The following is an 18,571-nucleotide window of genomic DNA, read 5'->3' on the forward strand; positions in this document are numbered from 1 at the left end:
CATTCCTCCATTTTCCTTTCACCCTATGTCCATTATCCACTGGAATATCCGCGGTATTCGAGCCAATCGGGATGAATTGTCGATCCTCTTACGATCCTACTCGCCGGTCATCTTCTGTCTTCAGGAAACAAAGCTGCGTCCCCATGACCGCTTTGTTCTCCCTCATTTTCAGTCTGTCCGATATGATCTCCCCTCTGTTGAAGGCACTCCAGCACATGGAGGACTCATGATTCTTCTCAATGAAACTCTCCATTATCACCCAATCCATTTAAACACTTCCTTCCAAGCTGTCGCCGTCCGTCTTTCCCTTTCCGGATACACGTTATCTCTTTGTACTGTATACATTCCATCGTCCACACCAATGGCACGAGCTGATCTCCTTCATCTTCTTGATCAGCTTCCACCCCCATATTTGCTGGTTGGGGACTTCAATGCCCACCGCCCGCTTTGGGGATCTCCGCATCCTTGTCCACGTGGCTCACTATTGCTAGACGTCTTCCACCAAGCAGATCTAGTTTGCCTCAATACTGGGGTCCCTACATTTTTGTCTGCCTCCACGACAAATTTATCTCATTTGGACCTTGCGGTCGGTACTGTTCCGCTAGCTCGGCGCTTCGAATGGTTCGCCCTTGATGATACACACTCGAGTGACCACTTTCCATGTGTCCTTAGACTGCAGCCTCGACTGCCCTACATGCGCCCGCGACGCTGGAAGTTTGCCCAAGCCGATTGGACACTTTCTTCGTCTCTAGCGACATTCGATGACCGTCACTTTCCCAGCGTCGACGATGAGGTCACACATATTACCGACGTTATTCTTACAGCTGCGGAACATTCAATACCACGCACCTCCGAATTGCCCCGGCGCCCCCCAGTTCCTTGGTGGAACGAGGCATGCCGTGATGCAATACGTGAGCGGCGACGCGCTCTCCGCGTTTTCTGCCACCAACCTACTTTGGCCAACTGTATCCGCTATAAGCAGTTCCGAGCGCGATGCCGTCGTGTCATCCGCGATAGCAAGAAGGCAAGCTGGAAATTCTTTATTAGCTCATTTAACACCTTCACTCCCTCCTCCGAAGTTTGGAGTCGGCGCGCCTAGTTTCTCCCCGGTCTCTGGGCTCACTGTCGCGCATGACACGTTAGTGGACCCCGTCGCAATTTCTAACTCGTTGGGTCAGCACTTTTCTGAGATTTCGAGCTCTTCAAATTACCCGCCAGCGTTTCTCCCGAAGAAACGTGCAGCAGAAGTGCGACATCTTCCTTTCTCCTCTCAAAATCGCGAAAGCTACAATACTGTTTTCTCCTTGCGGGAACTCCAACATGCACTCTCTTCTTCTCGCTCCTCCGCCCCAGGACCGGATGGTATCCACGTCCAAATGTTTCTGCATTTATCAACCCATAGTCTGCGTTACCTCCTTCGCCTTTATAATCGAATTTGGACCGACAGTACTTTTCCCAGACGATGGCGGGAAGCTATCGTCGTTCCTGTTCCGAAACCTGGAAAGGACAAACATCTCCCCTCTATCTATCGCCCCATTTCTCTCACGAGTAGTGTCTGTAAGGTTTTGGAGCGTATGGTGAATTACCGTTTAGCGTGGTGGCTGGAATCCCGCAGTCTTTTAACGCCTGCCCAATGCGGATTCCGATAGCATCGTTCTGCAGTTGACCATCTTGTTGCTCTCTCCACTTACATCATGAACAATTTTCTCCGGAAACGCCAAACAGTAGCAATATTTTTTGATCTGGAGAGAGCATACGATACCTGTTGGAGAACAGGCATCCTCCGCACACTGTTCTCTTGGGGCTTTCGAGGTCGGCTGCCCCTTTTTCTTCGCGAATTTATGGCAGAGCGCACATTTAGGGTGCGGGTGAACACTACTCTCTCCCGTACTTTCTTCCAAGAAAACGGGGTACCCAGGGCTCCGTGCTGAGTGTTGTACTGTTTGCCATTGCCATCAATCCAATTATGGATTGTCTCCTTCCTGATGTCTCGGGCTCCCTCTTTGTGGACGATTTTGCGATCTACTACAGCTCTCAACGGACCAGCCTTCTTGAACGACGTCTTCAAGGATGTCTCGATCGCCTCCACTCTTGGAGCATCGAAACCGGCTTCCGTTTTTCCCCCAGTAAGACCGTTTGTGTTAATTTTTGGCGACGTAAGGAGTTTCTTCCGCCCTCCTTACATCTAGGTCCTGTCAACCTTCTGTTTTCAAACGTCGCTAAATTCTTGGGTCTTATGTTTGACAGAAAACTGTGCTGGTCCTCCCACGTTTCCTATCTTTCGGCTGGCTGTCTGCGATCCCTTAACACCCTCCGTGTCCTGAATGGTACCTCCTGGGGAGCGGACCGAGTGGTCCTTCTCCGCCTCTATCGCGCCTTAGTGCGCTCGAAATTGGACTATGGAAGCATAGTCTACTCCTCTGCTCGGCCGTCTATTCTTCGGCGTCTCGACTCTATCCACCACCGTGGATTACGTTTAGTGTCTGGAGCTTTTTACACCAGCCCTGTGGAAAGCCTTTATGCTGAGACTGCTGAACCTCCGCTGTCCAATCGGCGAGCAGTCCTTCTGAGTCGTTATGCTAGCCATCTGTCTTCCATGCCTGCTAATCCAGCCCATGACATTTTTTACGACGCCTCCTTTGATGTAGGGTATGCAGGCCGCCCCTCCTCCCTACTACCACCGGGAGTCCGCTTCCGTCAACTGCTCCATTCTCTTTCCTTCCGCTTTCCTAAAACCTTCTTGACAACTTGGGGTACAGCACCGCCTTGGCTCCGTCCCCGGATCTGCCTGCTCCGTGACCTTTGTCGATTTCCCAAGGACGGTACCCCTTCACTTGTTTATCGTCGGGCATTTGCTGCTCTATGTGCACAAATGACGGACGCCACATTTATTTACACCGGCGGCTCGAAAACATCGTTAGGTGTAGGGAGTGCCTATATTGTTGGCGACACCCCAAATCACTTTCGGCTTCCCGACCAGTGTTCGGTTTATACTGCGGAGCTTTACGCTGTTCTCCAGGCTGTCCACTACATCCGCCGCCATCAGCGGATACAGTACATTATCTGCTCAGATTCTCTCAGCTCTCTCCTCAGTCTCCAAGCTCTTTATCCTGTGCACCCTCTGGTCCACCGGATTCAGGACTGTCTGCGCTTGCTCCACCTGGGGGGCGTCTCGGTGGCGTTCCTCTGGCTCCCGGGACACGTTGGTATCTGTGGAAATGAGGCGGCCGATATTGCAGCCAAGGCTGCAGTCTCTCTTCTTCGGCCAGCTATTCAATCGATTCCCTTCGCCGATCTACGGAGCGTTTTATGTCGTCGTGTTGTTCATTTATGGCACGCGCATTGGTCGACACTTCTCCATAATAAATTGCGGGACGTGAAAGCTCTTCCTTGTGCTTGGACCTCTTCCTCCCGAACGCGTCGTCGGGAGGAGGTAATTTTAACTAGATTCCGGATAGGGCACTGTCTTTTTAGCCATCGACATCTTTTAAGCGGCGATCCTCCCCCACTCTGTCCCCACTGCTCTCAGCTATGGACGGTAAGACACCTTTTAATTGAGTGCCCCTATTTTAATCCGTTACGCTCCCGTCTACAGCTATCGCCTGATATATCGTCGATTTTAGCAGATGACACGCGCTCAGCTGACCGCGTTCTCAAGTTTATTAGTGCCAGTGAAATGACGTCAGTCATTTGAAGCTTTTTTTGGGGACAACCAACCCCTTTCTGTAGTGGATTTTTAAGCCTTCCTTCTGCTTTTAGTTTCTCCAATTTTATGACTTTCGTTCCCATTGCTGCTGGTTTTCAATTTCGGTTTTTTACTGTTTCTTAAGTCACGGACCGGGCGCTAATGACCATGGAAGTTTTGCGCCCTAAAACCAAATCAAAAAAAAAAAACAAAAAAAAAAAAACAAGAACGTTTCACCAGGCAACGCCGGTCAACTGCTGTTTGTGTATGAGAAATCGGTTGGATGTCTCTGAGCACTTTGCAACTTAACTTCTGAGGTCATCAGTCGCCTAGAACTTAGAACTAATTAAACCTAACTAACCTAAGGACATCACACACATTGATTCCCGAGGCAGGATTCGAACCTGCGACCGTAGCGGTCGCCCGGTTCCAGACTGTAGTGCCTAGAACCGCACGGCCACCCCGGCCGGCGAAATCGGTTGGAAGCTTTCCTCATGTCAGCACGTTGCAGGTGTCGCCACCCCTTGTGTGAATGCTCTGAAAAGCTAATCATTTGCATAGCACAGCATCTTCTTCCAGTCGGTTAAATTTCGCGTCTGTAGCACGTCATCTTCGTGGTGCAGCAATTTGAATGGCCAGTTGTGCATTTTATATTTCATATTACAACATGAGCGTCTAATTTTCTTTAGGGTAGTGTATATTCTGATCAACGAATTGATCCTCCTGTATTTGCCGTCTAATAAAATACAGTATTTGGAAAATTACCTACTGAGACTGATGAAAGACACAATTCGAGAAGGTTTCTGATATTTGTTGAAAACTAAAGAGATACCTGAACAGACTGCTAATAGAAGAAGCTACAAAGAACTTGACTTCTTCTTCTTCGTCGTCCCACAGCCATTGACGGGTCTTCGCGTGCTCAAGGAGATCAGTATATTCTTCTTTGTCCAGCGCTTTGCATCTCTTTTCTCTGACTCAAGTGATTTTTAAATCGTCTTGTACATCTTCCAAGTATCGAGGTCTTGCTCTTCCGCTGCCTCTTCGTCTCACTGGGTTGTGTAACAGCACTATGTTTTTGGTGTTCTTATGGTCCTTGGGAAGAACTTGGTTGACCCATTTCGGGCGGTTTAGGTTAATGAGCCTTAGCATTTCAAGAGACCTATATAGATTGCAAAGTCCAAAATTATATCCACTGCGCCATGCTCCTTCATCATGAGACGCCCCACAGACTTTTCTTAACACCTTTCGTTCAAAACATAACTCTTCACAGTGTTGTGTCAGTGTCCAGGTTTCTGAGCGATATGATAAAGCTGGACGTATTATAGCTTTATACAGTTGACACTTTTATCTTCTAGACAAATTTCTGGACGTAAGTATTGGGGCCAGCCCAAAATAACATTTACGAGGTAGGTAGCTGCGCCGCTATTTTAGCCTACTAATATTAATTTGTGATGCTACCAGTCTTGGCAGACAGATAAATTCACTAACAGACCTGATCAATTCCTAACGTTGTATTTGGTTCTGGTGGTATTATTTTCAAATTTTGCTGTTATTGATGCTTTTCTTCCCGTGCCGTTTCTGTTTCTGCTGCCGCCAGGTCCCTGTATGTGGCAGCGAGTTCCGTTGTTGCACAGGCCTGTTTTCTGGATTTGAGCTGTCCTTACTGCCTTCTCTGGTGCTAGTTAAAAAGTATATCCCCTTGCCTCATTCCCCAGTTAGTTTCAAAAGTTGGTGTTAAATTTGCTTCTATCCGTACTCTCCCTATTATTTTTCCGATAAAATTTTGTACATGGCTGCACGTTCAGAGAACGTGAATAGTTACAATTAAAAGAAAAACAGTCCTCGGTCACTAATTTTTAACGAATTCATCACTGCTAGGAGTGTCTTCCTCAGAATTTAAATCAAAGAATGGTCTATAACCTGCACCACGCAAGTAACGAGCAGCCCTTAGTGGCTCGCCATCACGCTTTTTTTAATCTTAAATGTCTTTGTGACTAATGCCCTTTTGGCACATTTACTATTTTATAAATGACATATAAGTACTGCCAGTCTTTTAAGATGATTCCATATTTATAATTTGTATTATACGTTTTAGTCATAATTATGTAAACATGTTATAGACCATTCTTTGATTTAAATTCCGAGGAAGACACTCCTAGCAGTGTTGAAACCCGGTTAATTCGTTAAAAATTAGTGACCGAGGGCTGTTTTTCTTTTAATTGTACACTCCTGGAAATGGAAAAAAGAACACATTGACACCGGTGTGTCAGACCCACCATACTTGCTCCGGACACTGCGAGAGGACTGTACAAGCAATGATCACACGCACGGCACAGCGGACACACCAGGAACCGCGGTGTTGGCCGTCGAATGGCGCTAGCTGCGCAGCATTTGTGCACCGCCGCCGTCAGTGTCAGCCAGTTTGCCGTGGCATACGGAGCTCCATCGCAGTCTTTAACACTGGTAGCATGCCGCGACAGCGTGGACGTGAACCGTATGTGCAGTTGACGGACTTTGAGCGAGGGCGTATAGTGGGCATGCGGGAGGCCGGGTGGACGTACCGCCGAATTGCTCAACACGTGGGGCGTGAGGTCTCCACAGTACATCGATGTTGTCGCCAGTGGTCGGCGGAAGGTGCACGTGCCCGTCGACCTGGGACCGGACCGCAGCGACACACGGATGCACGCCAAGACCGTAGGATCCTACGCAGTGCCGTAGGGGACCGCACCGCCACTTCCCAGCAAATTAGGGACACTGTTGCTCCTGGGGTATCGGTGAGGACCATTCGCAACCGTCTCCATGAAGCTGGGCTACGGTCCCGCACACCGTTAGGCCGTCTTCCGCTCACGCCCCAACATCGTGCAGCCCGCCTCCAGTGGTGTCGCGACAGGCGTGAATGGAGGGACGAATGGAGACGTGTCGTCTTCAGCGATGAGAGTCGCTTCTGCCTTGGTGCCAATGACGGTCGTATGCGTGTTTGGCGCCGTGCAGGTGAGCGCCACAATCAGGACTGCATACGACCGAGGCACACAGGGCCAACACCCGGCATCATGGTGTGGGGAGCGATCTCCTACACTGGCCGTACACCACTGGTGATCGTCGAGGGGACACTGAATAGTGCACGGTACATCCAAACCGTCATCGAACCCATCGTTCTACCATTCCTAGACCGGCAAGGGAACTTGCTGTTCCAACAGGACAATGCACGTCCGCATGTATCCCGTGCCACCCAACGTGCTCTAGAAGGTGTAAGTCAACTACCCTGGCCAGCAAGATCTCCGGATCTGTCCCCCATTGAGGATGTTTGGGACGGGATGAAGCGTCGTCTCACGCGGTCTGCACGTCCAGCACGAACGCTGGTCTAACTGAGGCGTCAGGTGGAAATGGCATGGCAAGCCGTTCCACAGGACTACATCCAGCATCTCTACGATCGTCTCCATGGGAGAATAGCAGCCTGCATTGCTGCGAAAGGTGGATATACACTGTACTAGTGCCGACATTGTGCATGCTCTGTTGCCTGTGTCTATCTGCCTGTGGTTCTGTCAGTGTGATCATGTGATGTATCTGACCCCAGGAATGTGTCAATAAAGTTTCCCCTTCCTGGGACAATGAATTCACGGTGTTCTTATTTCAATTTCCAGGAGTGTATTTTTCCCACAGGCATATTAAATGTGATGCGTTCCGATTTTGTGTTTACTTGTTTTTCCCAATATCTGCCTCAGGATATTTGGCCAGTAATTGATTTGCCATATCTAAAGTCTGCCTGATGTATCCCAGTTCATTCTCCTGCTAAAACTTTTACACGGGCACAAAGTAGAGAGGAGAATATTTTACATGTGGTGTCCAGTAATGCAATACCCCTATAGTTGGTACATTTCCTATATGTATCTTGTAGTACTCCCATATTCCAATCAGATGGGATGACATTTTGCGTCCACATATTGGAGATAAGGAGGTGCGTGCAATTAATTACATGTTCTCCAACACATAAGAAGCTGATATGGCAGCTTGTCATTGCCAGGTGACTTATTGTTGGCTTGATTCTTTACTACTAGGCGAATGTGTTGCAGGCATGGCATTCCATTTTCTTCTTCTTCCACTTGTTGGTTTTCAATTAGATAACACGCTTTAGCATTCTCTGAATATAATAATTCTTTCAAGTACACTACTGGCCATTAAAATTGCTACACCAAGAAGAAATGCACTTAATAAACGGGTATTTATTGCACAAATATATTATACTGGAACAGACATGTGATTACATTTTCACGCAATTTGGGTGCATAGATCCTGAGAAATCAGTGCCCAGAACAACCACCTCTGGCCGTAATAATGGCCTTGATACGCCTGGGCATTGAGTCAAACAGAGCTTGGATGACGTGTACAGGTACAGCTGCCTATGCAGCTTCAACACGATACCACAGTTCATCAAGACTAGTGACTGGCGTATTGTGACGAGCCAGTTGCTCGGCCACCATTGACCAGATGTTTTTAATTGATGAGAGATCTGGAGAATGTGCTGGCCAGGGCAGCAGTCGAACATTTTCTGTATCCAGAAAGGCTCGTACAGGACCTGCAACATGCGGTCGTGCATTATACTGCTCAAATGTAGGGTTTCGCAGGGATCGAATGAAGGGTAGAGCCACGGGTAGTAACACATCTGAAATGTAACGTCCACTGTTCAAATTGCCGTCAATGCGAACAAGAGGTGACCGAGATGTGTAATCAATGGCACTCCATACCATCACACCGGGTGATACGCCAGTATGACGATGACGAATACACGCTTCCAATGTGCGTTCACCGTGGTGTCGCCAAACACGGATGCGACCATCATGATGCTGTAAACAGAACCTGGATTCATCAGAAAAAATGACGTTTTGCCATTCGTGCACCCAGGTTCGTCGTTGAGTACACCATCGCAGGCGCTCCTGTCTGTGATACAGCGTCAAGGGTAACCGCAGCCATGGTCTCCGAGCTGATAGTCAATGCTGCAGCAAACGCCGTCGAACTGTTCGTGCAGATGGTTTTTGTCCTGCAAACGTCCCCATCTGTTGACTCAGGGATCGAGACGAGGCTGCTCAATCCCTTACAGCCATGCGTATAAGATGCCTGTCATCTCGAGTGCAAGTGATATGAGGCCATTGGGATCCAGCACGGCGTTCCGTATTACCCTCCTGAACCCACCGATTCCATATTCTGCTAGCAGTCACTGGATCTCGACCAACGAGAGCAGCAATGCCGCGACACGGTAAACCGCAATCGCGATAGGCTACAATCCCACCTTTATCAAAGTCGGAAACGTGATGGTACGCATTTCTCCTCCTAACACGAGGCATCACAACAACGTTTCACCAGGCAACGCCGGTTAACTGCTGTTTGTGCATGAGAAATCGGTTGGAAACTTTCCTCATGTCAGCACTTTGTAGGTGTCGCCACCGGCGCCAATCTTGTGTGAATGCTTTGAAAAGCTAATCATTTGCATATCACAGCATCTTCTTCCTGTCGGTTAAATTTCGCGTCTGTAGCACGTCATCTTCGTGGTGTAGCAATTTTAATGGCCAGTAGTGTACTTTGCCCAACGATGCAATCATCTTCCTGTGACACCATTAATTCACCATTTTTTCCCCTACATTGTGTTGTTTTTGATTGAAACTCTTTTCTAAGATTATTGGAGTTTCTGTAAATTAGCTTGCTTTCATTTAGCGTTATTTCATGGTTCAGTGTACTGCAACTGCCTTTCAAAGCATCTTCTCTCTTCTTTACTTTCAGAATCTGCTTTTCTGTGTATTTTTTCCTGCTCTTGCTCTTCTGACCTGAATCTTTTTTTACGCTTCGTTCATTTTTCTAGTTGCCATTCATTTCTTCTGGTTTGTTGTTCCATAGCAATCACTTCCTATGCTGCAACCTGTATTTCACTTCCAATTTTATTCCACGTCTCATATACGTTGTGAGTTTATTTCTGCAGGATTACTTTCGGTCTATTTTCCAAATTAATGGCTAGGTGTTCCCCATTCCTTGGGTCCTTATGTTTTCAGATATTACACTTACTTTCTCTATCTCCTTTAACTTTTTGTTTAATTTTTGCTATGAGGAGGTCGAGATCACTGTGTATAGTAGCACCTCTGAAACTAAGGCACAGTAGTCCATCAGAACCATGCCGGTATACATTAATGTATGATCGATTTGGTTCCGTGTATTGTCGTCTGGTGACACGCTGATCATCTCATGTATATTTTTATGCTGAAATAACGCGCTAGGAACTGTCATGATAAGTGATGCTGAAAAATTTATCGGACGGAATCCATTGTTATTACTCTCTTTAAGGAGGCCCTGTCTATTAGTGGTAATGGAGAAGACCCTATCCTACCTATTTTAGCACTCATATCTATTACGACCATCTTCATATCACTTCTAAGAGACTGTCGGTAAGTTTTCCGCAGTTACTCAGAAGATCTCCTTGTCTTCTGTTTTCTTGTCTTCGGTAGGGGCATGTGCATTTACGTGACTGTGGTTAAAGCATTCCCCTTTTATTTTCATGTAACAAACCCTTGGACTTATTGCTTTAAATCCTGTCTCTAGTTATTCATTGCTTTGATTGACTATAAATCAACATATATATGTCACTATTGCGGCCGCTGTAGTTCATAACACACTTCTGTTCTGGAAGGTACCCTATGTAGGTCATCTTGTCTCGTGGTAAGTTTTAACTATTACGAATAAAAATAAAACACAAGAAAATGATTACGACTAAGAATGTGGAACAATAAACATTCACACCGAAGGTAAATGTTTCAAATCAGATGTCACGAGTATAATGACTGTTTGAGTACTGTAACACCAAGAACGTACTGCAAATTCGAAACACAAGATAACTGTATTTTATCGTAAATTTCGTTGTCTTCACCTATTTTAAAGTCTCAAACAGTGACGGACAATGACACGTGGACAGAAAATTTCATTTCCCGAAACTCTTTCCACAACATAACATCGGTGACCAACAAAGCCATCAACAATTGGCTATGTTTGTAGAGGACGAGGGACATTGCTAGGAGACAGTCTGAGACGTAATACGAAAGAGTTAATTCGGTGCTTACGAATCTCTTCGTGCTTGCCGTGGAAAGACTACGCATCTTACATGGTAAGCGTAAACTGTCTTTCACTTTACCTTTTTAACGTTTTTCTCAGTTTGACTCCCGAGATTTGAAGAGTTCAATGATACGCGATGCGGTTGATGAATCCCCAGCTTCGTTTCGCTTCTCGGTAGTACAGTAGTGACGTGTTAGATTTGTAGAGACCGCAACATCATTGACTCAAGTATTTGTAAGGGTGTGTTAAAGAAAAGGCGTAAATGTCCTCTTAGATGTATACTTTTTCTCGCGTCACTGGTAACATCGACACAGGAAAATGTCTAAACTCTCATGGTTTGTTATTAGTTGTATTTCGTGTTTCATCATAAACGTGAAAATTATTGAGTAGACCAAATATTTGCTTGTAGATATCTTCTATGATCCCACAAGTGACTAACATAAATCTTATAAGGCAACTACAGTTACGCTAGGGCTTGGAAAATCAAATTTGATTCTTTCGAGCGGAGCTAATTCACGGTGGTATTTGATTCGTCTTTTTGATTGCACATACGCTGACCCTTCGACTAGTGCGTCAGGCACTTCTAAATTTTTTAATTCTGTTTTCAGCAAATTTCCCTTTATGACTTAGATAATATATTGCAGTCCATGATTGTTGTTAGGAATTCTACTTAATTGTCGATTTCTCTATTTTATATTTCAGTCAAAATGAGTGACTGTAAACTTTCATTTAATATCATTCATTAAAATATGAATTCTATAGACATAATAGTATAGTGTCCTTAATTTGCAGTAGTGTTTCTACTAATCTAAATAGTGCATCAAAGTAGGACAGATCCTTTTATGGAGAGCTGTTAGAATATCGGGCCATCCTTAAAGGAAAATTTTGTTTATCATTCGCATGAATAGGATACTGAATACAAATGACTGATACGAAGACAATGTGAAGTAAGAAACAAGTCGCATCTTCCCTGAGAACTGTCGCAGGAGATCCCATTAAGCTTACTGAACATTTTTGCATTGCTGCATCGTTTTCCTGTCAGAGAAAGTGGTTCTGGCTCTGACGATGTGAGGAGCGCTTACGGCGATGACAGAAGTTTGAAGGATTCTGAAACTACTCAGAATTTACTCTGGAGTTTCAGGCAATGTTACAAAATGGATACTGGAAAAACTTCCTTTTTGGGGATGTAACAGACAGCTGAAATGCCCACGAAAGTATAATTTGGCATTTCATTTACAGTATGACCATCTTATTTTCTTCAGGGCAGTATATTTTGCTAACAACGAATTTATCGTCCTAGATTACGTCTTTATGTGTGAAATATGGACGATAAACAGTTTAGACAAGAAGAGAATGGAAGCATTTGGAATGTGGTCCTACAAAATAATGCTGAAGATTAGGTGGGTACATCACGTAACTAATGAGGAGGTACTGAATAGAATTGTGGAGAAGCGGAGTTTGTGGCACAACTTGACAAGAAGGGGGGGCCGGTTGGTAGGACACGTTCTGAGGCATCAAGGGATCACCAACTTAGTACTGGAGGGAAGCGTGGAGGGTAAAATCGTAGAGTGAGACCAAGAGATGAATACGCTAAGCAGATTCAGAACCATCTTATTTGCAGTAGTTATTCGCAGAAGGCTTGTACAGGATAGAGTAGCTTGGAGAAGTGCATCAAACCAGTCTCTGGACTGAAGACCACAACAAAAACACATTATTACAGAGACTGCTGTGTAATATGCGCTGTACCATGCAACCACAGTTACAGAATGTGTTGGAAACGGGTTGCATGTGCCTCAACGCATGCGTTACACGCTGTAGCATGTTCTGTCTCACACGTTCACATCGGGCAAGGTGCATCCAAACAGTGTCAAAGGCAGCATGAATACGCTGCTCCAGTGTCCCCACATCTGGAATGGCTCTGTATACACGGTGCTTCTGAGATGACCCCATAACCAGAAATATCACGGATTGAGGTCCAGTGGACGAGCAGGCCATGCAACTGGATCCCCTCGTCCGATCCACTGACCAGGGAAGACTCGACTGAGGTACATCCGGGCGTTAACACGAGGTGGGCTGGAGGACCATTATGTAGCAGTCACATAATCCTTCGAATCATCAATGGCACTTCTTTCAGCAGGGGAGGCAAAGTCACCTGCAAGAAACACCGATAGTTCCGCCCTTTTAGGTGACGTGGAAGGAAGGCTGGTCCCAAAATACGGTCGCCAATTATCCCGGCCCACACATTCCGGGTGCACCGATGCTGCTGATATGCTGTGTCCATACCATGGGGTCCTGCATACTAGCCTAAAGACGACTGTAATGAAAGTTGACAATACTATTCCGCGTAAAGGTGGCCTCGTCTGTGAGCTGGATGAAAGACACAAAGCCCAGAATAGTGGTTGTCTGATGAAGAAACCAGTGACAAAACTAATCCCGGGGTGATCTGTTGCTAGTAAGTTCTGCACAAGCTTTAAATGATAAGGATAGTAACAATTGTCATGGATACCTGGTACTGGCACGGCGATCGCCTTCCATAGGGTTAATCTCATTTTCCTTCAAGCTGGTTGTAAGGGGTCCGTAGGCCCTTACTATAAGTTTGCACTCGGCACAGGTCGATTGGACAATCAATCGATAGTGTCGGGTTGCGAGAGCGAGTGTAGAGTTGAGTCAGTAGTTCCCAGGTTGCGGGCCGAACCGTGTGGAGGCCTGTTGCTGTAATGCAAGGGTTTACCGACAAAGGGAGTGGCCATCGCCGCGGTTTAACCCCTTTGTGTTAGAATAATACGGGAAAGTGAAGAAGTATAATTACGATAGTGATCGGTGATATTTCTGTGCCGATATTTGTGGTTTCGCGTCTACCGCGCCGGCATCATTTGGATTGCAGTGTTGGATTGCAGTGTTGGATTGCAGTGTTGGATTGCAGTGTTGGATTGCAGTGATTGAATTTGCGTGTGACAATAATGAATAGCGAGGAAGCCTGTGCTGAGATTAGCCGTAATTAAATATGTATGACGAAGGCAGTGGCTGTCTCCTTCCTTTTGTATTTTTGAGACGAATATAGGTCCTTGATTAGTGAAGCTGTGTTGGCGGTTCTTCTTGTCACCGGACATTTCATTATTACAGCATCTGAGAAGGACAAAATGGAATGTAACAACTCCGTAGCAGTCAAATCCGATTGCCAGCCCCATTAGGTACACGGTCACATTAATTAATATTTATTTGGGCTGCTATCAGATCCGGATCGGGTCGAGATACGTAAATCGGAGGTGTTACATGGTGTCCGAACATTTCAGGTGCGTCCTTCATGGTTTCCTGCTTCCTGAAACGACTCTATCTCAGATAAAAGGCGAAATACTGGTGCAAACATTGAATGCTGTGGTTGTTGTCTGCGAGGAAACGTCTGCTCATACAACTTTTCTTCCCGCCACCCGTTGCCATTTGCCTTTCCATAAGTAAACACCTTGTCGGCAAGCTCTCGATGCGAATACTGAACCATTGTGTACAACACCGTATCACATCCACCACACGGTGAGGCAGCAACGGAAATGAAGCGCACAGGACATTACCAATTACTATGACAGGAGAGGACGCCAGGACATGAGTATGAGAGACAGTACCACCGTCTAGGAAGAAACCATTCATTAACTGTGGCTGCACAGTACATCACGCGTTAGACTGCAGTCTCTGTAACAAAGTACGATTGAATAAATGGTATCTAGCATGGAACCATGCAATTACGGACGTAAGTTCATTAAACCTTTTTAGTTCTGTATCCTCTCGTCGATCAATCCCTAGAGTTTGTACACGGTGGAAAAAATCACCCTGTTTATAACCTGTAATGTTCAAAATTATATGATCTGCCTCATGCTCCACCATCATTAGACGCCCCATGGATTTTACGTAACATCTTTCGTTCAAACATCCTATAAACTCTTCACAGTGTCGTGCCAGTGTCCAGGTTTCTGAGCGACATGTTAATTCGAGAAGTATTAAAGGTTTATACATTGATGCTTTGTTCTTCAAGACATGTTTCTGTGCTTAAGTTGTGTGTTCAGCTCATAATAGCATATGCTGGTTAGGGTGGCGTGCAGCGTTATCTCCGTACTAATACCATTTTGTGATGTTACTAGTGTTCCCAGAAGACGAATTCACCAACAGTTTCTATTTGCGCCTGGTCTATTTCTAACATTATATTTAATGCTGGTGGTATCATTCGCGTATGTTTTGGTTGACTTATGTCCACTTCCAGTTCCAGTTCCACTGCAGCTGTCTCCAGGGCCCTATATGTTTTCCTAGCAGCTAGTTTCCGTTCTTGCGATGATATCAACATCATCTGTATAGGCGGAAGCTCTAACATTCTATTGTCTGTTGTGCCTAGAGTAGAAACCGTGCATGGGGGCTTAATTAAATAAATATGAGATGCAAATACTTTTAATTTTTTAGTTTAGTAGCTGTCTGTTCGGTTACGCTGTCTCGTAAACGGTTGGCCCTGACTAGTTTTAGTACGCAATCTGACTGCATAGAATAGCAACAAAGAATGAAAGGAAATTTCCGTTAACACAATTAATTAATTAAGTCCCCAGCGACTATAAAACCTACGAAACAACAGGGCACAAGTGTCGCTGTTCTGTATGTGGAAGTGTGATTCAACGTACACATCTGGCACGGTTCTTCTTCAATAAGACAAGAAATTTTAAGCACCATTTATACTGAAGTAATTAAAAAAATAGAAATACTATAATTGCGTAAGGAAACCAGAATTACACTCTAATACAAGAACACAAGCCAGATGCTTTGTTGACTGAACCTGTAATGACGCATTATTTAAGACATTGAAATAATAAAAAAAAGGGAATTTTTTTACCTTCATATATATTGACGAAAAGCACTCTGATCATTACAATATCTTCATTCGAACAACATCTGCTGTCTAGCCCATCAAACAACTGCATACAACATGGCCACAAATAGCACAGCTATCAATATCCTCTCAGCAAGATCTGCACAACCACTGACTACGACGACATCTCAACAACGACTTGACTCCTACTACTTCTCAACAACCACTGACTACTGCCACATCTCGACAAGCACTCTCCACCACGACTTCTCGACAAGAACTGCCAGTGGAGGCAGGAATAAAACTCTTTGGCGCAATCTCTGGCGCTGTGGCTCAGTGTAGCCACCTTTCAACCGTTGCCTTAGAAAACGGCTAGTTTCGAAAGCTGGTGTTAAATTTTTTTGTATCCGTAGTTTCCATACTAATTTTCGTACAGTCAAACTTTGCGATGCATTTGAAATGTTGTTGTATACCCAGTTTATCCTTGGCTTCAATATGCTTATTTCTTTTTATGGTTTCATACGTTGATTTAAGATTTAAAAAAAAATCACGCGTTCCAATTTTGTATTACCGCGTTTCTTTCAATACCTGCCTCAGGATGGATATTTGATCAATAGTTGATTTACAGAGTTAAAGACTGCCTGATATATGCTATTTGCTCTTAGTAATAAAGGTTTTCGTGATGTTCAATAATCTAACTCCCCTATAGTTGGAACATTCCAGCATGTCAACTTTCCTTTGTAAATCACATATTACTCTCATATCTCAATCATCTGGGACGACACTCTGTGTCGATATTTGTGAGATCAGGGGGTGCATGTAATTAATTAGATGTTCCCCATCACACCCTAAAAGCTCCTCCCGAACAGGCCACGAAGGCCCAACGGCACCGACTGGCCGCCGTGTCATCCTCAGCCCATAGGCGTCACTGGATGCAGATATGGAGGGGCATGTGGTCAGCACACCGCTCTCACGGCCGTATGTCAGTTTAGGAGACCGGAGCCGCTACTTCTCAATCAAGTAGCTCCTCAGTTTGCCTCACAAGGGCTGAGTGGACCCCGCTTGCCAACAGCGCTCGGCAGACTGGATGGTCACCCATCCAAGCGCTAGCCCGGCCCGACAGCGCTTAACTTTGGTGATCTGACGGGAACCGGTGTTACCACTGCGGCAAGGCCGTTAGCCATTATACCCTATAAGGTGAGGTAAAAGCTTTTTATTGCCATGTGACTTACTGCTGACTAGTTTCTCTACTGGGAGACGAATACCTTGCATCGATGGCAGCCTGTTTTCCTGTTCTTTCACTTGTTGATTTTCAGTAATCTTTGCAGTATCACCCTGCCTCCCACCATCGGAAACGTGCGGAGGAGGCTCGGGCGATAACCTTCTCTTCTCCGAATCGTGCTACAATGCCGCCTTCACTATGAGGGAGCACGATAGTACTTTCAATTCATCCCGATCCTCCGCCCCAGGGCCAGACACCATCCACATTCACATGTTGCAGCACCTTTCTCTTGTGGCCAAGCACTTTCTGCTTAACACGTACAACCGCATGTGGGCAGAGCGCACATTTCCCGGACGCTGGCGTGGAGCCACCGTCGTACCCATACCTAACCCCGGCAAGGGCAATAACCTTCCTTCTAGTTACCGCCCCATCTCTCTTACCAGATGCGTTGGCGAGGTGACGGAACGTGTGATTCATGCCCGGCTGGTGTGGTGGCTCGGGTCTCGACATTTACTAAAGAATACATAGTGTGGATTTTGAGTTCGGCGTTCTGTAGTTGGCCATCTCTTTACTTTGTCCATCCATGTCAGGAATGGATTTCTGCGGAACTCCCAGAATGTGGCCACGTTTTTCGATTTGAAGAAGGCCTACGACACCTGTTGGAGAACTGGTATCTTCCGTACTCTTTACATGTGGGGCTTCCGTTGGGGCCTACCCTGTTCTCTTCGGGCATTTTTACAAGACCGAGTTTTCAAGGTGCGTGTGGGTTCTGCCTTGCAAGACATCTTTATCCGGGAAAATTGTGTGCATCAGGGTTCCTCCCTGAGCCTCGTCCTCTTTGCTGCCGCCATTAACTCTATGATGGCCTGTCTCCTGCCAGGCATCTCCGGCTCTATTTTTGTAGACGATTTTGCTATATATTGCAGTTCCCCACGGACCTGTCTCACTGAGCGGCGTCTTCAGGGCTGCCTTGATCGTCTTTACTCCTGGAACATCGACAATGGCTTTAGCTTTTCCCCTGACAAAACCGTCTACATGAATTTACGGAGGCGAAAATGGTTTTTTCCACCATCTCTACATCTTGGACCTGTTGCCCTTCCGTTCTGTGAAACTACGAAATTTCTGGGGCTCATGCTCGGTAGGAAACTCTCTTGGTCCTCCCATGTGTCTTACCTGACCGCCTGCTGTACGCAGTCCTTCAATCTCTACATGTCCTCAATTGTACTTCCTGGGGTGCCGATCGAACGACTCTCCTCCGTTTGTATCGGAACCTTGGCCGTTCGAAACTCGACTATGGGTGCTTTGTTTATGCGTCTGCATGTCCATCTCTCTTACACTCTCTCAACACTATCCACCATCATGGCATCCGTTTGGCAACGGGCGCCTTTTACACCAGCCCAGTTGAGAGTCTGTGTGCTGAAGCTGCTGAACTACCACTGTCCTACTGCCGTGACTTTCTCCTCAGCATCTACGCATGCCTCCTTCTTTGATGATTCCCTTGATCGTCAGTATGGGGCTCGTCCCTCTTCTCTGTTACCTCCTGGAGTCCTCTTTCGCCACTTGCTCGGGCGGCTTAACTTCATACTACCTGCAACTTACCCAGTGGGTATGAACCCTTCACCACCTTGGCTTCGTGAAGCGGCCCATGTTAACCTTGGCCTTCAATCGCTTCCTAAGGACACTACTCGAGCCTCGGTCTATCGCCTCCAGTTTCACGACCTCCACATGGAACTTC

Source organism: Schistocerca americana, chromosome 9, assembly GCF_021461395.2.
Source record: "Schistocerca americana isolate TAMUIC-IGC-003095 chromosome 9, iqSchAmer2.1, whole genome shotgun sequence".
Classification (NCBI taxonomy): Eukaryota; Metazoa; Arthropoda; class Insecta; order Orthoptera; family Acrididae; genus Schistocerca; species Schistocerca americana.